General features: G+C 32.4%; 2 protein-coding genes across 8 annotated transcripts in view; both read left to right on the forward strand.

Annotated features, from left to right (window-relative positions):
• LOC142323146 (kanadaptin) overlaps nucleotides 1-13,747 on the forward strand; it is a 58,543-nt gene extending 44,796 nt beyond the window's left edge. For 2 of the 5 annotated variants that reach the window (XR_012756031.1, XR_012756034.1), the window contains exons 9-11: nucleotides 4,190-4,293; nucleotides 10,442-10,506; nucleotides 13,370-13,747. The gene's annotated coding sequence lies outside the window, so the exon portion shown is untranslated. The other 3 variants (XR_012756032.1, XR_012756033.1, XM_075362412.1) reach the window with 3 other exon arrangements.
• Nucleotides 13,748-19,135: 5,388 nt separating this feature from the next.
• LOC142323147 (homeobox protein PKNOX2-like) overlaps nucleotides 19,136-19,987 on the forward strand; it is a 67,394-nt gene continuing 66,542 nt past the window's right edge. For 2 of the 3 annotated variants that reach the window (XM_075362415.1, XM_075362413.1), the window contains exon 1: nucleotides 19,426-19,809. The gene's annotated coding sequence lies outside the window, so the exon portion shown is untranslated. Of the gene's footprint in view, nucleotides 19,250-19,425; nucleotides 19,810-19,987 lie in introns of those variants that run through there. The other variant, XM_075362414.1, reaches the window with a different exon arrangement.

Here is a 19,987-nt window from a genome sequence, read left to right on the forward strand (position 1 = left end):
AAGGCCAGTTTCCTTCAGATCCTCTCTTATTTCTCTGACCCATCTGCATCCTGTCTTGGTGTTTTTTGAAACGAAATTGTACTGTACTAGCTGTTTCAGAAGTCTTGAATCTTGCATCCTCATGATATGTTCAAAAAATCCTAGTCTCGTCTTACGTGTGGTATCAGTGATGGGTTCTAACTCTTTGTACACGACTTTGTTGGGCATAATCTACCACTGTCTGTCATATTACGTTTTATTGATGCAGGTTCTTTCAATTTTTTGGAGTTTGTCTGTCTTTGATTGTTCATTCAGGTGGAAGAGTGATTTTGCTGCATAAATGGTTTCTGGTTTTATAACTGTCTTGTAGTGTCTTATATTTGCATTTATTGATAGGCATTTTTTATTGTAAGTGTACCAGGTTAATTTTTGAGATTTAGCTAGTTTGTTTCTTCATATTTGGATCAAGGTTTTTTTCATTTAGGTTGTTTATTACTATTTCTTCAAGGTATTTAAATTGGGTTACTATTCTGATTTTATTACCACGTATGTTTACTTCTTTTAATCGTATTGGTTTTATTGAGTCATAATGTCTGTCTTTTCAAATGAAATTTTGAGGCCAATCTTATTTGCAATATTTTGAAGTTCTAATATCTGTGTTTTAGCTTCATCAATGTTGTTTGCTAGCAGTGTCAAGTTGTTGGCAAAACCAGGACAGTTTGTTTTGATTTTTCAGCTTATTTTTACTTTTGGGGGATTTTTTGAGCCATTCCCTCATTACCATTTTTAGAGCGCAGTTGAATAATAGCAGTGAGAGCCCATTGCCTTGGCGCAATCCTCTTTTGATCTCAAAAGGTTCCAAAAGCTCGCCTCTGAATTTTACCTTTAACTTAGTGTTTGTTAGGTTTAGTTTTATCATGTTTATTAATTTGATGTGTACACCAAGGTGTCTTAGAATTTTTAGTAGGGATTCTGTGTGGATGCAGACATAAGCTTTCTTGAAATCTACAAATGTTATCACCATATCTGTTTCTTTTCCTATTGTAATCCATTATTAGCTTGAGACTTATAATTTGGTTTGAACAGCTCCTCCAAGGGTCTGAAACCTCCCTGGTATTCTCCCAGTTCTTTCTCGAACCTGATCCTTGAAGATTCTTGAAAGAATTTTGTATGTTGTGTGTAGGAGTGAGATTCCCCTGTAATTGTTAGTGTCTGTTTTGTCCCCCTTTTTGTGTAGCGGATGGATGAGGGCTGTCATCCAGTATGCTGGTAGTTCTTCTTTGATCCAGATGTTGATGAAGGGCAATTTTTGCTGATCTTCCTGCATGTTTCCAGATCTCTATAAAAGTCTGATCTTCTCCTGCTGCTTTGTAATTCTTCATCTCACCCAGTGCTAGGTAGACTTTTTTTATTGTGGGAGGGTTGATGTTTTCTTGGGGTGTTGGTGTTAAAATTTATGAATTCTGTCAATTCTTCACAAATTAGGAGTTTGTTGAAATATTTAGCTAGATTTCTGCGTTGTCTTTATTGTTATGGGCCAGTTTACAGTTTTCATTCTTTATTAGTAGGGTTAGAGGTTTGTATTTTTGGAGCTGATTTTTTAAGGTTTTGTAATAGTCTCTCGACTCTGTTTTAGTGAATTCTTCTGTTGACTTCAGTGTGTCTTTATGGTGTTGTTTTTTTATTCTCCTTAGGATTCGGATGGTTTCTTTTCTTTGATTTTGGAAGGATGTTTCTGATTTTTGGGATTGGTGAAATAACCATGCTTGGTGTTTTTTCCACTGTTTGATCACATTTGCTGTTCCACCATTGATATTTTTATGGGATTTTATTGGGGCTAATTCTTCTGTGATCTGTTTAAGGTTGTTGACTAGATCTTCGAGTTTATGTGTGATTGTTCTTTTTTCAGTTGCTTTTAGGTAATTTTCATTCTTTATTAATTGGGTAGGGTCCATTTTTCTTTAAGTTCTAGGGGCTTGGTTTTGTTGCTTTCTTTGGGGAGTAAATTTTATTTTAATTTTAACTACATAATGATCTGAGCCTGTCTACTCTTTGGAGGACTTTACAGTGTAGATCAACTTGAGGTGGTGTTTGTCCATGAAGACATGGTCTCGTTGCCATTCTCCTTTAGTATAGTCAGGGTGTTTCCAGGTTTTGAGGTTTCCTCTTAGAATATGTAGATTTCTAGATTAGGTTGTGGTTTCTGCAGAGATCAACGAGTCTCTATCCATTGTTGTTTTTTTTCTTTTGAGAGGATCATTTTCCAGTGATGTTGTGGTATCTTATTTTCTGCCTAGTTGAGCATTGAAGTCTCTGATTAATTGTTTAACATGATTTTTGGGCATGTTATTTGTAGTCAGGTCAAGTAGATCCCGGAACTTTTCTGTTTCTTTACGGTCTTTTGGAAAGTTATTTTTATTATTAGTGGGTGCATGGGTGTTTATTATAATGTAGATTTTATTAGCTTCTTTTACAGTGAGTGTTGAGGTTCTTGGGGATTGTAACTTGAATTCTTTTATGGAATTTATTATTTTGAGGCTGACTAAAAAGCCTGTTCCACACTATAGGACATTTATCATTACTCTCTTCCCAAGTATACCTTTTTAAGGTCTATATCCTTGAGATTCCATGGCATCCTGGTCAATGTTTCTTATTTCCTGCAGAATCATGATGAGAATTTTGTGTTTGTCCATTAGGCCAATTATTATTTTTATTTTATCAGTCTTCATGAGCTAGTTTACATTGTGTGTGGAAACGTATGTGATTTGCTTTGGTTTGATTTTTGACTTTGTATTTTTCTTGTTCGTGTGTGTGGTGTTGAGGAATTTCCAGTACTTCCAGTCACATTTTATCTTCTAAATGCACAGCTCACTGTATCCAAATGCTGCCTTCTCTGAACTCTGGTGTTGCTTGGTTCAGCCAGTGGAGTATTTCTTAAAAGACGTTTCATGATTGATTGTCAAGGGGTTGCCTGTGGTGGGACTAGCTCCCGAGTTAGAACTCTAGTTGTGATCTAGTGAGGTCTGATTTGATAAATGAAGGTGTGAAGTTTCACCAGAAAAATTTCTCCTGTTTATTCCATTCCAGGCGCACCTCGTGGAGGCTCAATCCAACTTGTTCTTAAATTTGTTATTTTGGAAAAAAGTTACAGTCTGATCCTAAACGTTACACTCATATATCTATACATATGTAGATTTAAATTATTTAAATAAATTCCCATTTCCTTAATGTTAGTTGTTGTGTAGAATGTTACATTTTATTTCTGTAATAGAATTTAACATTTGTTTCACATTTAACCTACAATGGTCTCATTGGAACAAAGAACAATTTCTATTAAAACTGGTAAATCTTGGCTGTCTATTAGAATAGAATACAGTTGCAATGTAACAAAACAGCTGTAAACAAAAATACAAGTTGTCTATTTTATTCTACACTTATGTAAAGCAACTACTCCTTGTAAGATATAGCTGAGATTCCCAGCAATTTTGATAAGAGTTCTTTCTTCATAAACCTTTCCAAATTCTCTTGTTTATTGAATTCTGAAACTTTATACATACCTTAACATTATTATTAAAACACCTGTTTCAGTGCAAAAGAAGCCTTATCATAGAGTCAATGTAGCAGTTTATTCTAAAATAACAACCATATTGAAAATCATCATTACAAAAAGATATTTAAATACTTAACAGTTAAAACTATTTGAAATTAACACTTAATGAAGTTATGGAATGTTGAAATTGCACAGACTAAAAAAGAGTCAGAGTAACAAACCAATAAAAAGGCTTCTGTGTGATGTAAAACTGATTATTTTTCTTAAAGTGGTTCATACAATTTAAATCTCAACATAAGTTTTTTCTTTGTGATAATACTATATAATTTTAAATGCTATGAAGAAACTATTTCCTCAGAAAAATTACACAAAGTTGCTTCAGCTGAATAGTATTCAAAACCCACCACATGGCAAATTTTTAATTGTTTAGATGTTTAAGCCATTATCAACTATTAATCATATCGTCTGATAAGGATGTGTTAAGTTGCAAGAATCATTCTTTACTTTCATCTCCCTACAGACACCTACCCATTTTGATAGCATCTATTGTATGACTATCTACTTCCCAGAAATACATGTTCCCTTACCATGATAATAATTATGTTTCTTAGAAGTAGATGTTTATTTATTTTTTTTTAATTTTAGATGTACTGTTTATAGATGTTAATAACAATGAAGATGAAAGTGATGATGATTGAAAGAGGTTTAGCCTTAGTTATATTGGAATTTAAACAGGCAAGAGAGTTCAACTTTGTTTTTAAATGGTACGTTTAAAATTTATAGTGAAACAGTAGAGTCAGGAATGTTCATCTCTACAAAGACATTTTTTGTAAATATTTTAAACATTTGACATATGTGAAATTGAAATTCACAAATCAAGTTTAAACCTGCTACCATTAAAATTAAAATTTGTTAGCTATCTGCTACCATTCCTTTTTTTAATTCAGGTTTGAAAGTATATCATTTACTAGGACTTTATATCTCTTTTAAGTTTGTATTATTTTTTATTGTTAACATTTTATCAAATGGAAGAAAAGCGTCTGTTTATAATTTAAAAATTGTTATGCAAGAATTTTTTTTAAAATTTAATTCTATCAGTTAAATATTTTGATATAACCTTTATGAGGAAGTAAACCTCAAAATAATTTTCCATCAGGAGGGAAATGATCCCTATTCAAATTTTGAAATACGAGGACTGTTTTTTTTGACGTGACAACGTCTTATAAATTGATGAACGCCGGCAGCACGCACGAAAAAGCATGACTCATTGTCCCGTTCCGCCTGAGCCGAGTGTACGAGCAAGAGAGAGGCATGATCGGCCTAAGCGTTCGGTTTGAGCCGCATCTATCTCTCTTCCACTCAATTGGCCCATGTGCCCGAGTAGAAGAGAGACAGCGGCAGCACACAACTTACACCTACACGTGAACTGTATTCGTCAACTGTTAATAAAGTAAAGTGAAAAGTTAATGTGGTTTTCATTGTTCATTACACAACAAGCAATAAATTGTTAATAGCCCATTGGTACTTGTAAATAATCTGTTAATTTAAGTAATAAACATATTTGAATTAATGAGTGCAAATAAATGTTAATTTATCGATAAAATTGTAGTTTTCAGTTAACTCCTTCTTTGTATTATACAAAATAATGATAATTCAATAATAATGATTCAATTCAATTCATAAAAGTATGCAATTTTTCATCAGTGTTTTTTTTCAAACCTTTTTGCTGATGTTCATTTCTCAAAAAACATGTGTTTACTTCATAAGGATAACAAGTTTTTTTTTCGACATTACAATCAAAGACGTTGTCACGCTCAAATCTCGTGCGAAACGTAGTTCCACACAAACCAATTTTTTAACCTGTGATGGGCTATAAGAAAAGACATTGACAACGAAATGATTTTATTACTAAAAGTTGAATTGTATCTAACTTTCAACATAATCGCCAAAACAATTGAGGCATTTGTCGTATCATGACACCAGCTTTCCAATGACCTCTTCAAAGAAGTTTGCCACCAGTGAGGTAAGGTAATCTGAAGTTCTTCATTGGTAGTGAAGTGTTGTCTGCCCAACCATGCTTTCAATTCTCAAAAGAGGTGAAAATCTGTAGATGCTAGGTCTGGAGTATACAGTGGATGGTCAAAAACTCCCTACTTGAATTGTTTGAGGTCTTGCATCACATTGGCACAGTGCAGTCATGGATCAAAACCATGCCAGACAAGAGTATGCCTCTTCATTTGTTCTGGATCACTCTGCAGAGGTGACTTAAAGATTCACAATAAATTTCCTTTGTTATTGTTGTCCTGTGCTCCATGAAGTCCACCAACAAGACACCTTTATGGTCCCAAAAAGCTGTAACCATTGTTTTCCTACTGCTCAGTGTCTGTTTAAACTTTTTTTGGCTTGTTTAGAGAAGAAGTGTACATCTACTGCTTAGACTGTTCTTTGGTTTCTGGATTGTTATACTGGATCCAAGTCTCATCACCAGTAACGATAGACTTTAAAAACTCTTTCCCCTCATTATCATAACACCTGAGAAACATTAAGGCTGACACTTTTGGGACCCAACATGCACACAGTTTTGGTATTCTAGGTCTTTAGCCACAATTGTGTACAGAGAAGACCTTGTAATTTCTGGGATTTCTGCAGAAAGCTCACTTATCGTAAACCTTCGTTTGTCATGGCCAAAATCATCGACATGCAGCAGGCATACAGTAGTGACAGACTTGTGTACTTGCCCACCTTCGTCATTGATGTCCGTTCACCCTTTAAATTTCCCTTCCCTGTACCCTACCACTACTCATAAAGTTTTCACCATACTAGCTCATTCTGCAATGGATTTCAGCAGCACTACATCCTTCTGCTAGCAGAAAATGGATCACACTTTGCAACTCACATTTTGCAGGAGCATCGATTGTAGCAGCCATATTCAATTGCCCGTAGCTCGATTCAAACTGATGCAATGGCAGAGGTTGTGGTAGGGGGGGAGTGCAAACACATGATGTGCAGACCTGGCTCCCGCCTATCTTTTGTTTACTTAGATGCACAACCAGAAGTTGAAAAAAAAAACAGCCCTTGTGTATTCTAAGAAAGTTGCGTAAAATTTTGTCATTTTTTCTATTGAAATATTAATTAAAATTGCATGCATCCTATAGCATATTTCATGAAACTTTAAAATTTGCTGACCTCTTTGGTAAAGTTGTGGCTCCAAAATTCATTGTCATCCATAGCCAGTGATTATAGGCCATCAATCTATTATTGAATAAGATAAATAAATAAATATGTAATTATGGTTATAATATACTGGGTGGCCCATATTTATGTATATAATGTTGCACTGACTGCAGTATTTCAAATACTGGACAAAAACGTTTCAACACAATAACACTGTGTAGACTGAGATTGGGGGATAATGGCCCCTGGACTGAGGAACTGTTAGTGTATGCCATACAGATTGGCAGATCAGTTGTCTGGAGCAATGTATACATTGTTGTGTGCATTTGTATTCTGCAACAAACAATTACATGGAGATGAAATGTAGGATGGCAGTTGAGTTTGGAGGTAACGGCCCCTCTGTGCTAACAATCTCAAGAATAAACAAGAAATTTGTCACTTGTGATAGTGTTTTGCAAGTGAAGGGAGGGGTAGGCCCTGGAGTGCATGTAATGACGGTAATGCAATTCATGCATTGATTGCCATTGAATTGTTTCCTGGGAAGCCAAAATTACAAAGGTTATATATCCAGATAGCTGAATGTTTCACACATAACACTAGAGAATAGTGAAGGGCTTGAAATTAAAGCCATATCATCTGCGTTTGATAAATGCTCTTGATGATGATGATGATGATGATCTGGATAGGCACGTACAGTTTGCAGGCATGTGGTTGAGAATGCTGCAGAAAAAACCAAGTTTAGAAGAACGCAAACCAGGACACAAGTCCTGGTGTCATTGTATAGGGCAGTGTCTCTTATGATGGTTGATTGACCCATTCTTTTTTGACCGTACCATTACTTGAAAAAGTTACCTGAAATTATTTACAGATACTGTGAATTCTTTATTGTCTGAACTACTAGATATTAATGATGTGACGGCAGCAAGATGGACCACCACTAGTGTAGTACTCACATTTGTACTGGTAAGGTACAGTGTGTACCTTACCAGTACAAATGTGATTGAACAAAACATTCTCACAACATTGGATTGGTTGATGCGGGTCTGTGGAATGGCCACCTCAGTCTCACAATTTGAACACCACCATACTTTTTCTTATGGGATCTTTTAAAAGACAAAGTGTGTCAACATCACATACACAATTTGACTGAACTATCACATAAGAGTATTACATGATCCAGTACTACTCTGTTAAGCTGCTTGTGACAACATTGCTCTTCATCTCCAGGCATGTATTGATTTGGATGGTGCATCAGTGGACCAGAACAGGAGAACAGAGATTAAAACTTGTAAGATTTGAGACTAAGGTGTTTATGTTCATGTCAGGTTATGTTAATAAAGTTGTTAGTTTCTTTACTACACTCTGTGAAACATTATCATATATATAATTATGGGTCATCTGGTATATATCCATTGATATGAGGATGGATCAAATATAAACGAGACTTTTCATTCTGAGTGTGTAAGTTTGAAGGGAGCGGGCAGCCGTTTCTAGAGTGCATTGGTGGGGATATCCGGAGTGGCAAGACCAGGCGGTGTCTGGTTCACACCAGTTTGGTAGTAACTGTCACGATATCAGTGTAACAGGTGCATCCTTCCACTGTGCAACGCATGATCATTAAATATCTCACTCATGAAGGCGTAAAACCAGTGGAAATTGTGCAAAGGTTGATTGCACAGTTCATGGATCAAACACTGTCAAGGGCTCGCACATTTGCCTGGCATAAAGAGTTGAAGGAAGGATGTCAACAGGTTGAAAATGAGGAACATGATTGCCATCATCGGATCAGCATTACAGAGGAGAACATTTCCACAATTCATGACCTTATTGAAGGCGATCGACATCTGACAGTTTTTGAAATTGCATCACAGGTGGGAATAAGTTACAGAAGCTGTCAAACAATCATGACAAAAGACCTAGAGTTCCGTAAAGTGTGTGCCAGGAAGGTCCCTTGCCTTTTGACAGCAGAACATAATTTGAGATGTTTGAAGGTCTGTCAGGAGCTTTCAGCATGATTTGCAGAAGGGAGTGCATTTTTTAATCAAATCATCACCTGTGATGAAATGTGGATCCATCGTAGCACACCCAAATCCAAACAAGCCAGCATAGAGTGGCGGAGGCAGCCCCTGTGAAAGCCAAGACTCGCTGTCAGCTTGCAACTGTTCTTTTTGACCAACAACACATTCTGCACATTGATTTCTTGCATGAGCATCGCACAAGAAAAATGGTGCTTATTACTGTGAGCTTTTGAATGAGGTAAAGGTTGCTTATGGTTCCAAAAGACATGACCAACTGATTTGAGATGTTATTCCCCTCCATGACAACATTCAGCCTCATACTGCAGCTCTAACTTGCAGAAAATTAGAGCAAATGAGATTGACTCCACTTGATCGTTCTCTCTATACCCCTAACCTATTCCCCTGCAATTTTCATCTCTTTAGGTCACTTAAGGAAGCACTAGGAAAACAATGATTCCAAGACAGTGCAGCGGTGTAGGCCTTTGTACACAATTAGCTCCTGACACAACCATCTTCATTTTATGATGCTGAGATCAAACACCTCTCAATCTGCTGGGGAAAATGCTTTTCCATAGCAGATTTCGTTGAAAGATGATGTATGCATAGCTATTTGATTACACCAAATAAAACATTTAAAAAAATAAAATCTCGTTTATATTAGATACACCCTCATATATTAGATTTTTTTATTGTAAAGATGTACACATTATAATGGAAAAATGAGACTACTTTTCCTGCAAATTAATTTTTTTATTTGTGTCAGAAGTTTGTAAGATTCAAACTTATTCAAAATAATTTGAAGAGAAAATTAAATTCTATCATAATATTTAAAAGTGAGAAGATGTGAATAGATTAATTTAAATTTAATTAAAAAAACTATGATATAATACATAATTTATTGTAGTTACGTGGTGTGATTTTATAAAACTTAAAAATAAATAAAAATTTAAGTAAGTAAATTGTACTTATTTATGATTATTAAATGTTAAAAGTTCCTTAAATTCAAAGCTATGTTGTAAATTCTGTACATAAAAACAATTGTATGTTGTTATTATGAATAGTGTGCTGTGTTTGGTTGTGAAATGTGATGTTTGCATTGTTGAAAAAGACTACCTTTATATTTGGGTTTTTGACAGTTAAAAATACCTTTCTTTGTAGTTTTATTATTAAATAATATGTGATATTTTGTATGTAATGCTTTAGTTATTATTAAGGTTTCATCAAATTAATGTTTGTTGGTCAATTGACAAAAGTGTTAATATCTTTCTCCCAAAAATATTACCAAAGATAAATACGCTTAAATTAAATTTAAGGACTATTCACTGAATGGAATTATTTATATGTGATTTATTTCATTAATATTTGTTAATTAAGTAATAACTTCACAAAGAGTAGTTATTTTAAAATTATGAAATACATAATTATTTATTTTTTATTGTATATTTATAAATAAAAAAAAAAAAATCTAATATATCTATCTATATCTTGATTTATATATTTGTCTGAATAATTATTGATTTACATATCTATGCCTCAGAGGTAAACTAAACCATGTGCCATTTTCATGATTTTACAGAACGATTTGGGGTTTTAAAATGTAGTATTTTGTGAATTCTTCTTTCAGCTTTTTATTGCTTTAAAATATTTTTACTGATAATTTCTCATTCCAATACATTCTAATGTATGCATATTAAATCAAATGAAAATTTTCATTTTGCAGCTGGAAAATTGGACGTGGTGTTTTATACGTCTCGATGTACAACGTTTTTGCTACACTATGTGCAGGTGAATATATTAATGCCAAAGAAAACTTGTTAAAGTATATGTAAAATTTGTTTATTTAAGAAAAGAAAATTAACTTTACTGTAAAATATTTTGCTTATTGACAACAATAACATCCAAGTTTAAAAAATTTCTAGTTTTATAGTAAATGACAATCTAAAATACTAATTAATTACCTTATGCATGGAAACAATATTAAAGGTGATTACCGTTTTAAATAACTTCTTTTTTTAAGTAACATTAAAAAATTATTTTAACAAAGAAATTAACTAACTACATGAAAAATGTGCTGTTATTTCCACTGAAATTATTAGGATTAAAAAAAGGACCCTTAAAAAATTAACAAAAGATTAAAAAACAGGAAACTAAAACAGTATAATCCAACCATAAAAAACAAATCTAAAATGATTAACTAATGCATAAAAGAATATTATTAGGATTACTACTCTTTCAAAAGCATTATTTTCTGTCTTAATAAGGTATTATCAAATTATACTCAGTTACTTCTAAAAAAATTAAACAATAACATTCAAAAATTCTTTTATCAAATGAAACTACAAAAATTTATGAGTTAGTAGTAAAGTAGATTATTTGATGATTTCAATCAAAATGTTGTCATATTCTTATTGATTGTTCAGTTGTGTCTTGGTTTTCCTCTGGAGGAAATTCCTCTGCTTTATTTTTTGACTAGAGTCCTCTGTAGAATGCACAGCATTCAGTCTGTAAGAAATTTAAAAGAGAAAAGAGATTTTTATATTTCTAATCTGAAAAATGCAATATTGTCTTTTCTTGTGTTTTTTTTTTTTTGCTGTTAACTTCAACAAATTCATTTTCATCAAAAGAGGTCTTCATGTAGAGTGATCCAATATTTTCTTGTCTAACCTGCACAAAAGCACTTCGATTACAGAAATTGGAATTTATTAATATCAATTTTTTGAGAAAAGAAAGGTGATGATAAGAGAATATTGTAAAGAGATTTGAAGTTTTTAAAATCATGTAGTGCCATGTTAGTCACAGAATACTTTTTTGAACATGATCAGATGAACTCTTGCCAGTCCCATGGCATTAATATGGTCAATGAACTCAATTTTCGTCTTTTTTCTTTCTATTAAAGCATTTAATGTATCTGCTTCCATGTGCCTGTGGTCTTTTAGTAAAAACTTATGGTTGATATGTTTAATTTGCATATACTTATGAAGAAAAAACATATTATAACTCTTAAGATTTTTATTTTGACCGTAGCAGTTGTCAGACCAAATGTCAGTTCTTTTACTATAGACTTTGGTATTGGTTAACTGAAATTTCTCCCACCACCACCCCATTCGGTCACCCTAGAGCATATAACCAAATATTCTATGCCAAAAACGGCTACTGTGCCTCAAAAACAGTTTAGCGATCAATAATCTAATAGCTCCTAGTGAGCTTACCTAACAGCATGAGCGGACTAAGCGAGGTGCCATACTGCTTATGTGTCCCATCCACTCACTTGTCATACAATAAAACTAAACCAGGGAGGCACACCCCTTGTTATTATATTAAAAAGACAGTAATTTCCTGTCATGCCTCTGTTGCTGAATGCCAGCTAGTTCCTATCCACCATTTAAAGTGTTTGGAACTTTATCTGGCTGGTGGCCAGCCATTATCTCTGGATAAGTTTCCCACACCAGCATGGTAGGAGTCATCATACTTTACCGTAACTAATCTACCGATGTCGGTTGAACAATGCAACCTCATCGAGGAACACCCCCACGGTCCGACAATGCGGCTCTCGCCACACTGACTCATCATTTATGAGCGGCCAATTTTTCACTTGACTTCTATGTTCCAGGGTGGCCTGGTCTCTGCCCCCCCCCCCCAAAAGCAGGGCAGTCAAACATCATATGCTCATTTGACTAGACCTCCCCACAGATGCACAGCTCATCAGCTGCCAGGTGGAACCGAAACAAATATTGGTTTAAATTTACATGGTTGGAGAGCACTTGGGCTCCCATTGCCCTTAAAAATGAAGGAGAGGCATACCATCCCCCAGATCCTGTATAAATCTATACAAGGACCTTCCCTTAGTTGTGGCGTGCCATTCTTGCTGCCATGCTTATATCGCGAGGCTGTAAAGCCTCCTCTTCAGACGGGAGATTGACAACTCTTCAAAATTTAGAACCGGTGCATTGAGATCACCATTCCGCTCCGATACTGGCCTGACTCAAAACCATATCCTAAATACCTCAGCCTCCCTGCCTCTTCGCAATTTCCACATGGCTGCCTGAACTTTCACCACTAAATCGATTGGGAGAGCCTTTCCCAATACGAGTAAAGAAGTAACTTCTTTACACTTGATTGTTCTTCCCACTTTATACCTTCATTAGTGTTGTATTGAAACATTTATTTAAAATCTAAACAGAAAAATAAAAATTAAATGTTTCATGTATTAATAAATACTATGATGATAATGTTGCTGTGCGGTAACATATTGTTACAATAATGTTTAATTTTGTTCCTTATTTTTACATAACATTTAAACTTCATGTATTAATAATAAGACTTTCTGAAGAAAATGCTTTGCATTTTCATGGCCCTTGCTTGCTGGCGTTAAGAGAACAGTATAGTAAATTAATGAAGAAATTATTCTCTAGCAAAATATAAGTACTCTTATAAAACTGAAATTGTCATGACAGTGGCCAACCTTTATGAAAAGATGGCTTGATCAGAATAATATTAATATAAAAATGTTATTGCTAAATATTATTTGTGTTCTTTTTTTACTGTTTAGTAAAAAAAAGTCTGTCATTAATTTGTGTATTTTTATACTTCTAAATAATAAAAATAATGTTTAAGGAACATTAACTAATTCAGTATTATTATTGTTTAGTGTTATCTACATTTACCCTATTGGAAATAAGTGCAGGCAAGTTTTTTATTTTATCTGTTCACTCTGTAAAGTAAAAGGCATGTATTATAATCTTCAGCTGAAATAATTACTTGTAAATACAAGAACTTGTTTGATATTTATGTTTACTTTATATTTTATTTTATGAAGAAAATATGAGAAAACTTTTGTGATCATATTGTAAATCATCTGAACATTTAACTAAACTATTTTGTAATCTGGAACTTAAAAGCATTCTGCAAGTTAACTTTAATAGTTGAGAGTTAATTTAAATTTTCTTTGACTAGACAAGTGATGGTCCAAGAGCAATTTGTAATAAGACTGATTTGTAAACCAATCTACAAATAAATATATTTTTTTAGCTTTTTTTTGAGATTGTTATTTCTGTTTTTCCTACTCATAGCTAAATCCTCTCATCAGTTTTGATCTATTTTTCCAATAAATACCTTCATAGATTTCACATATACTCGAATTTATGAAGTATTGATTAAATTTATATATTTTTTTTTTATTTTAAACCAAACTTGGTGAATGAAAACTGTTTAAACTAAGTGAATCAATCAAATTTTATAATTTGTTATCGTTAATGTCAACATCATATTATTAAGCTTGCAGTCAGGTTCTACTGATAGATACCATACTACATAATATATAAATACAAGTATTTTAAAAAAATATCTATACAATTAAGCAATCTTGTTACTCTTACCTGTAAATCTCACTTTGAATGAAATTTGTTTACCGGCAAGATGAAATGTAGTTTTAGGTTTAGAATAAGACTTTTTTTCTAAATACATTGAACTATACCTCTAGAACATCCTTTCAGAGCTAATACACATTGGTGGTGCTGCAGGCAGGATTGTTTAAATTGCTTTTCATATAATGTTTGTAAACCTGCTTAATTGGCCAAATAATATATTTTGTTTATGTTGAGTATATTCATTCAAACAATTGTTTTTATCAAATTTCATGTCATTTGAGCATGTTAAATTCAGTCCTTTTTTGGTTATGAAAAATGTTTTCCTGTTGTGGTCAGTATATTTGTACCACATCAGTTTCTATGAGGTGATTTTGCAAACTTCAATTTCTTTATATCTGTAAATATGCATTTGAGCTCCAAATTTAGTATTTCAAGAATAGTCGCATCTTAAATTTTTTTGTTTGTGGGTTTGATTCAAAATGAAACACCTATTATACCTTCTCATTGATTGTATTGCAGTCCTGACATACATGTACGAATTAGCTAGACGTGAACCGAAAAAAAGATCATTTATATATGACCAATTATTAGTTGAGAATTCATATAAAAAGAATACGAAACTAGTTATGAAAAGAATAAAAGTTATCATCTCCATCTTTTCAATTAATTGATTTCTATTCGTATGTCCGTAACAGAAACTATCAGTATAGTAAAAGTATAAAAAGACAAGTAAAACACATAGTTGAAATTATAATCTTAGCACTAGCTATAGCAAATCAAAATTATTACCATAGAACAGTAAATACTGCATTCAATTAGACCTACCGTAAGTCTACCCATTGATAGACTTACATGAAGTATTTGTAAAATACTGAAAACATACCAACACTTTACAAAGAATTCAAGAGGATAAATATATTTTAAAAAAGTATTCTTAAATAGTAACTTTGTCCATTTATGTTATCCCAGACAATTGAACTACCTTCTTGTTACATGACACAGGTCTTATGATTTCATTGCCGTTTCTTTATAAAAATGATAGTTTTTTTAATAATATTAACAGTTAATTTTGAATTTTCTCTATCCTGTAATGTGTGCTTAAATATTTTTCAGTTAATGGTCTCAAAACAATTCATTTATTCATTAACTTGGCATTTTTGCACAATTGTTATTTGTTTGCGTTAATATTGAATTATAACCTTTTTTATTTATTTGATACTGTAAAGGTTTTCCTTTATCCTTCCTTGTAAATGTTGCTTTTATTATTTGTGCAATCACAAATCTATCCATTTTTACTGTGATCTGTAAAATTATATTTTAATTTGGATAATAAGATAATGATTGATAAAATTATCTTTTAGTGTGGATAATAAGATAATTATTTAATATTGCTCACAGTAATGTGTTGATGAAATTAAATTACTACAAACAACATCAAAATTCAATGTTATGCATTCCTGATAAATGTGGAGCTTTTTCACATGGTTATTATCTAACACACTTCTATTGGTTGACAAGTAGTCTACTTAATATAATGAAATAAATGGTACGCTAAATCCACTGTTATTAATTACCTGAATCATAGCTTTTATACAGAACAAAATAAAAAATACACAACATTAACATACTTCATTCAACATTTATAATATAAAATATCTAATGCTTTCAACAAAAAGGTTACTATGTTGCTTTCAAAGCCAGAAACAAGATATATACAAAACTATAAAACCTGATGTTATAGTGTCCAAATTAAACTGTGGCATTAAATACTACTTCGGTTAGACTGGTAATACACTCGCTCAAGGACGAGAATATATACAAATTATTTTCACAGTACAATCAACCTGTGCAAATTATCTTATGAAAACAGAATAAATTAATTATAACATGCAAATTTCAAACGTTACGTGTATTGTAACTCATGATCTCAGAATCCTTAAACATTATAATATTGATAAACAGGTAACACATTCTTTTTGACGTACACTGAATTTGTTCTGTAAATATTTCAAGGAGAGTGTCATTTACAAAAGCACACCACTGACGATGTTGCACATAGCTTGAGAAAGAATTTTTGGAGCATATTTCTAAGTACTTGGTCAATATTTTTAAATTAATAAAGTTGTCTGTGGTGTGGTATGACTAACAAACCATAGGTGCTGTTTTAATATCATTTATTAAGACAATAATTTACTCACTGACAGCAGCTGAAATAGTTATAGTTGCCCTAGCGAATCTATGAGCTTGTGACGTCATCTGCTGACATTGTATTATTGTTTTCCAAAATGTTATTTTTGCACATAATTATTTTTATTTCATTCTTCAACTTGCAAACAATACATTTATGATTTTTGTTCAATTCTTTCCACTTGAGTTGATTAAATGAATAAAAATGCTTAATACTCAAACTTGTAAGCAATAACTCCTTAACCAATGACTAATGCTCTGATTGGTATTATGTACAGGCCTATAAATATTTACGCATGCAGTTATAAATGAGTTTCATCACAATTATATTTAGATCCGTCATTTATAGTACACAATGTGTGTATAAAGAAATAAACTTAAATCAAGTTTATATTGTGTTCAGTGAAGGTATTCTGATAACGATTTTGTGCGGTCATATTTTATAATTGCTCATTGTTTTACGCAAATTTTTTGTTTTATTTTTGTTCGTGTGCTATTAGTGCAGTTTGTTATGGCCGAATTTAAATCTGTAGTTAAGAAAAAAACTTAGGAGTCAAGCACGTTACAGTTTTAATACTAGATCATGGTTGCTGGTGTTCTTTGATGGTAGGGTTTCAATTAACCACACATCTCAGAAATGGTCGACCTGAGACTGTACAAGACTACACTTCACTTACACTCATACATATCATTCTCTGAAGTAATACCTGACGGTAATTCCCGGATGCTAAACAGGAAAAAGGAAGGAGTCAAGCACGTGAAATTATCAATAATGTTACAGTTTTGATTTAGGTGTAGTTAAAAGAACAGTTAATGAATTTTATTCAAAGAACTACCTGCTTTAAAAAAATAAGGCAAGAACTTCAGATATCAGTCATATTGATTTTAAAGGCAGTGAATCAACTTTAGCTGTTATTTTGAAAGAATTAGGTTTCAGATGGCATAAAACTGAAAATAACAAAAAACTTTTAATTGAGAAATCTGATATCAGGTGGAAGAGATTTTAATGTTTGCAGGCAGAATTTAATAAGTAGACAAAGCAATACTACAATTGTTTATTTGGATGAAATGTATGTTTTAAGTTTGCATTGTACAACAAAGTCGTGGTCTGATGGTATTATTGAGGGACTTCATATGCCGATTAATAAAGCTGACCATTGAAAGGTTCAATATAATAGTAATTCATGCTGGAGAAGAAATCGATTTTATTCCGAACGCATTACAAACTTGGAAAGCCAGTTCGTAAAGTGGTGACTACTATGACAACATGAATACAAACAATTTCATGAAATAGGCGCGTGAAAAATTGATTCCAAATCTTCCACCAATGTCAGTAGTAGTTGATAATGCCCCTTATCACAATAAAGGTATTGATAAAGTGCTAAATTCTAACTCCAGAAGAAAAGATATGACCGATTGTCTGGAAAAACCCCATACTCCATTTAGTTAAAAAATGTGGAAATCACAGTTATATGAATAAGTAAAGTTACATAAAATTAAAATACAAAAATATCACTTGGATGAACGTTTGAAAAAACATGGGCATTGTGTTTTGAGACTCACACCTACCATCCTGATTTGAATCTGATTAAGATGACATAATCAGTCATAAAAAGACATGTGGGTTGTCATAACACAACATTTTCTTTCATAAATGTTGAAAAATTAACTATGGAGACAATTAATTACATGAATGAAGATGACTGGAAACTCTGTTGTGAAAAAGAAAAAATATTGAGAAAGTGTATGAAAAAATGGAACCATTGATAGATGAAATGACAGAAGTTGTATTATACATGTAGACTCTGATAGTGAAAGTGAAAATGACAGTGATAGCGATTCGTTTTAAGAGGATGGTAAACTTACTAGAAGTTTGAATTAGGTGCATGAAGAAAATTCAAGTAAGCTTTTGTTTATTAATAATTTAGTACAAATAAAGGTTATAAAAGAATTAATTATGTATTGTTTATAATTAGTAAATATGATAGTAAGTAATACTTCGATTTGATACGGAGAGTATGTTTTCAGGCCGAGTAGTAATACGCAGTCTGCTTGTGACGTCACAAGATCGTACATTAGCTAGGCCTAGTATAACTGTGTTCATAAGGCATAACTATAATTTGTTATTTAAATATGAATCGTCAAACTATGGAATTTTAACATAACTGTTCAATGAAGCCAAAAGCCTCTTTCTAGGTTTGATGTACAATCAACCTCTTGTGATATGTTTTTGTTAAAACTTACTCAAAAATAAAAACTATTATTGTAAATGTGTTTTTTCTTTTGGAATAGACTATAGTTCGGATGAAATAAATTGCTCAAGCCAATCATCAGATTAGACTATACTTTGTTGGATTGTAGCTTGCACTAACTGCATGATTTACACTTTATTAAAAGTAATTATAAAAAAAAACTTGTTATACATCTTTGTTATTAATGTAAATACTGAAAATTTGTTTTAAATGAATCACACCTCCGATCTTTGTGATCGCTTGATTCACGGATTTAGAATCACAAACGCTGTTGTTATGGTCTACATTTCAAACTGTCTAAAAGGTTATGAAACAGTAAAACTTTTTAAAACCGTGGGAGTTAATTCAAAATTCCTAAACTTTTATTTTAGAAATACGTAAGCGCGGCGATGAATTATTTAGTTTCATATTGTTGCGAACCAGACTGTACAAATGGGCGTCACCCTGACTGACCAATAAGCTAATTCAAATTTGATTGTATTTTTAAATATTTATTTAAATCTTGACTCTCCTAATCAGTAATAGACAATTATTGTTATTGTAATACATGTTTACTGATGTAAACGCTTAAAACAGTTAAAAAAACAGTATTTTACTTCGTCAAATCGATTTATTCCAGCCATGCGCTTCGTAAGGTCATTAGGATGAGCCATCCTTCTTTCTGTTTCTTGAAGGGATCTTCGAAGTTTGGATTTTACAACGATTATTATGTATTCAATTCTTGTAAGTAAATTAATAAATATATTTCTAGAAGTTATGTATTTTGCAGTTCATTTGATAAATAAGCCTTTTATTTCGATACTTTTAGAGTATTTAAATAAGTAGCTTTGTAAGTGTTAACGTCCTAAATCCCTATGCAGCTTACATCAGAAAGTGCTAGAACTGGGAGGAGACGGACCGCCATTGATTGACATCTACGAGCTGCCACTCAAATTCATTGTGAAACATTTTTCAAAACGAAATTACACCATTACAATTTCAGTTAAGGTTATACTTATCAGTTTTTTTTACTGATTTGTGTATTTTTTATGTCCATTGTTAATTAGAATTCATAAGGTAGAAATAATATTTTTCATCTTTCAATCGAGTTGTGTGGAGATCATTTTTCTAACCCGTGACGAAAAATCTGATACAGGCCCAGTGAATTTTGAACCGGGATTAGTTTAAAATACGCTTACTGATAGCTTATTTTTAATTAAATCAATTGTATTCTACCAAGTGAAAATGTATTGCAATTTTTTAGTGCTTTTTGTTTTACAGTTTTGATGTACAATTTAATTGATGTGAGTATTATCATACTTATTCTATTGTATAATTGTGACAATAGTACAGTTAATTTAAGTAGCCCAGTTTAAACGAGTAACCAGTACTAATATGATAAATTTTGGATTATGTAATTTTTATTTATTGCTTTTGATCAGTATATTCCTAAATAGCACTTTCGGTATTTAATCGGCCGAT

This window comes from Lycorma delicatula, chromosome 4 (assembly GCF_047948215.1).
Source record: "Lycorma delicatula isolate Av1 chromosome 4, ASM4794821v1, whole genome shotgun sequence".
Classification (NCBI taxonomy): Eukaryota; Metazoa; Arthropoda; class Insecta; order Hemiptera; family Fulgoridae; genus Lycorma; species Lycorma delicatula.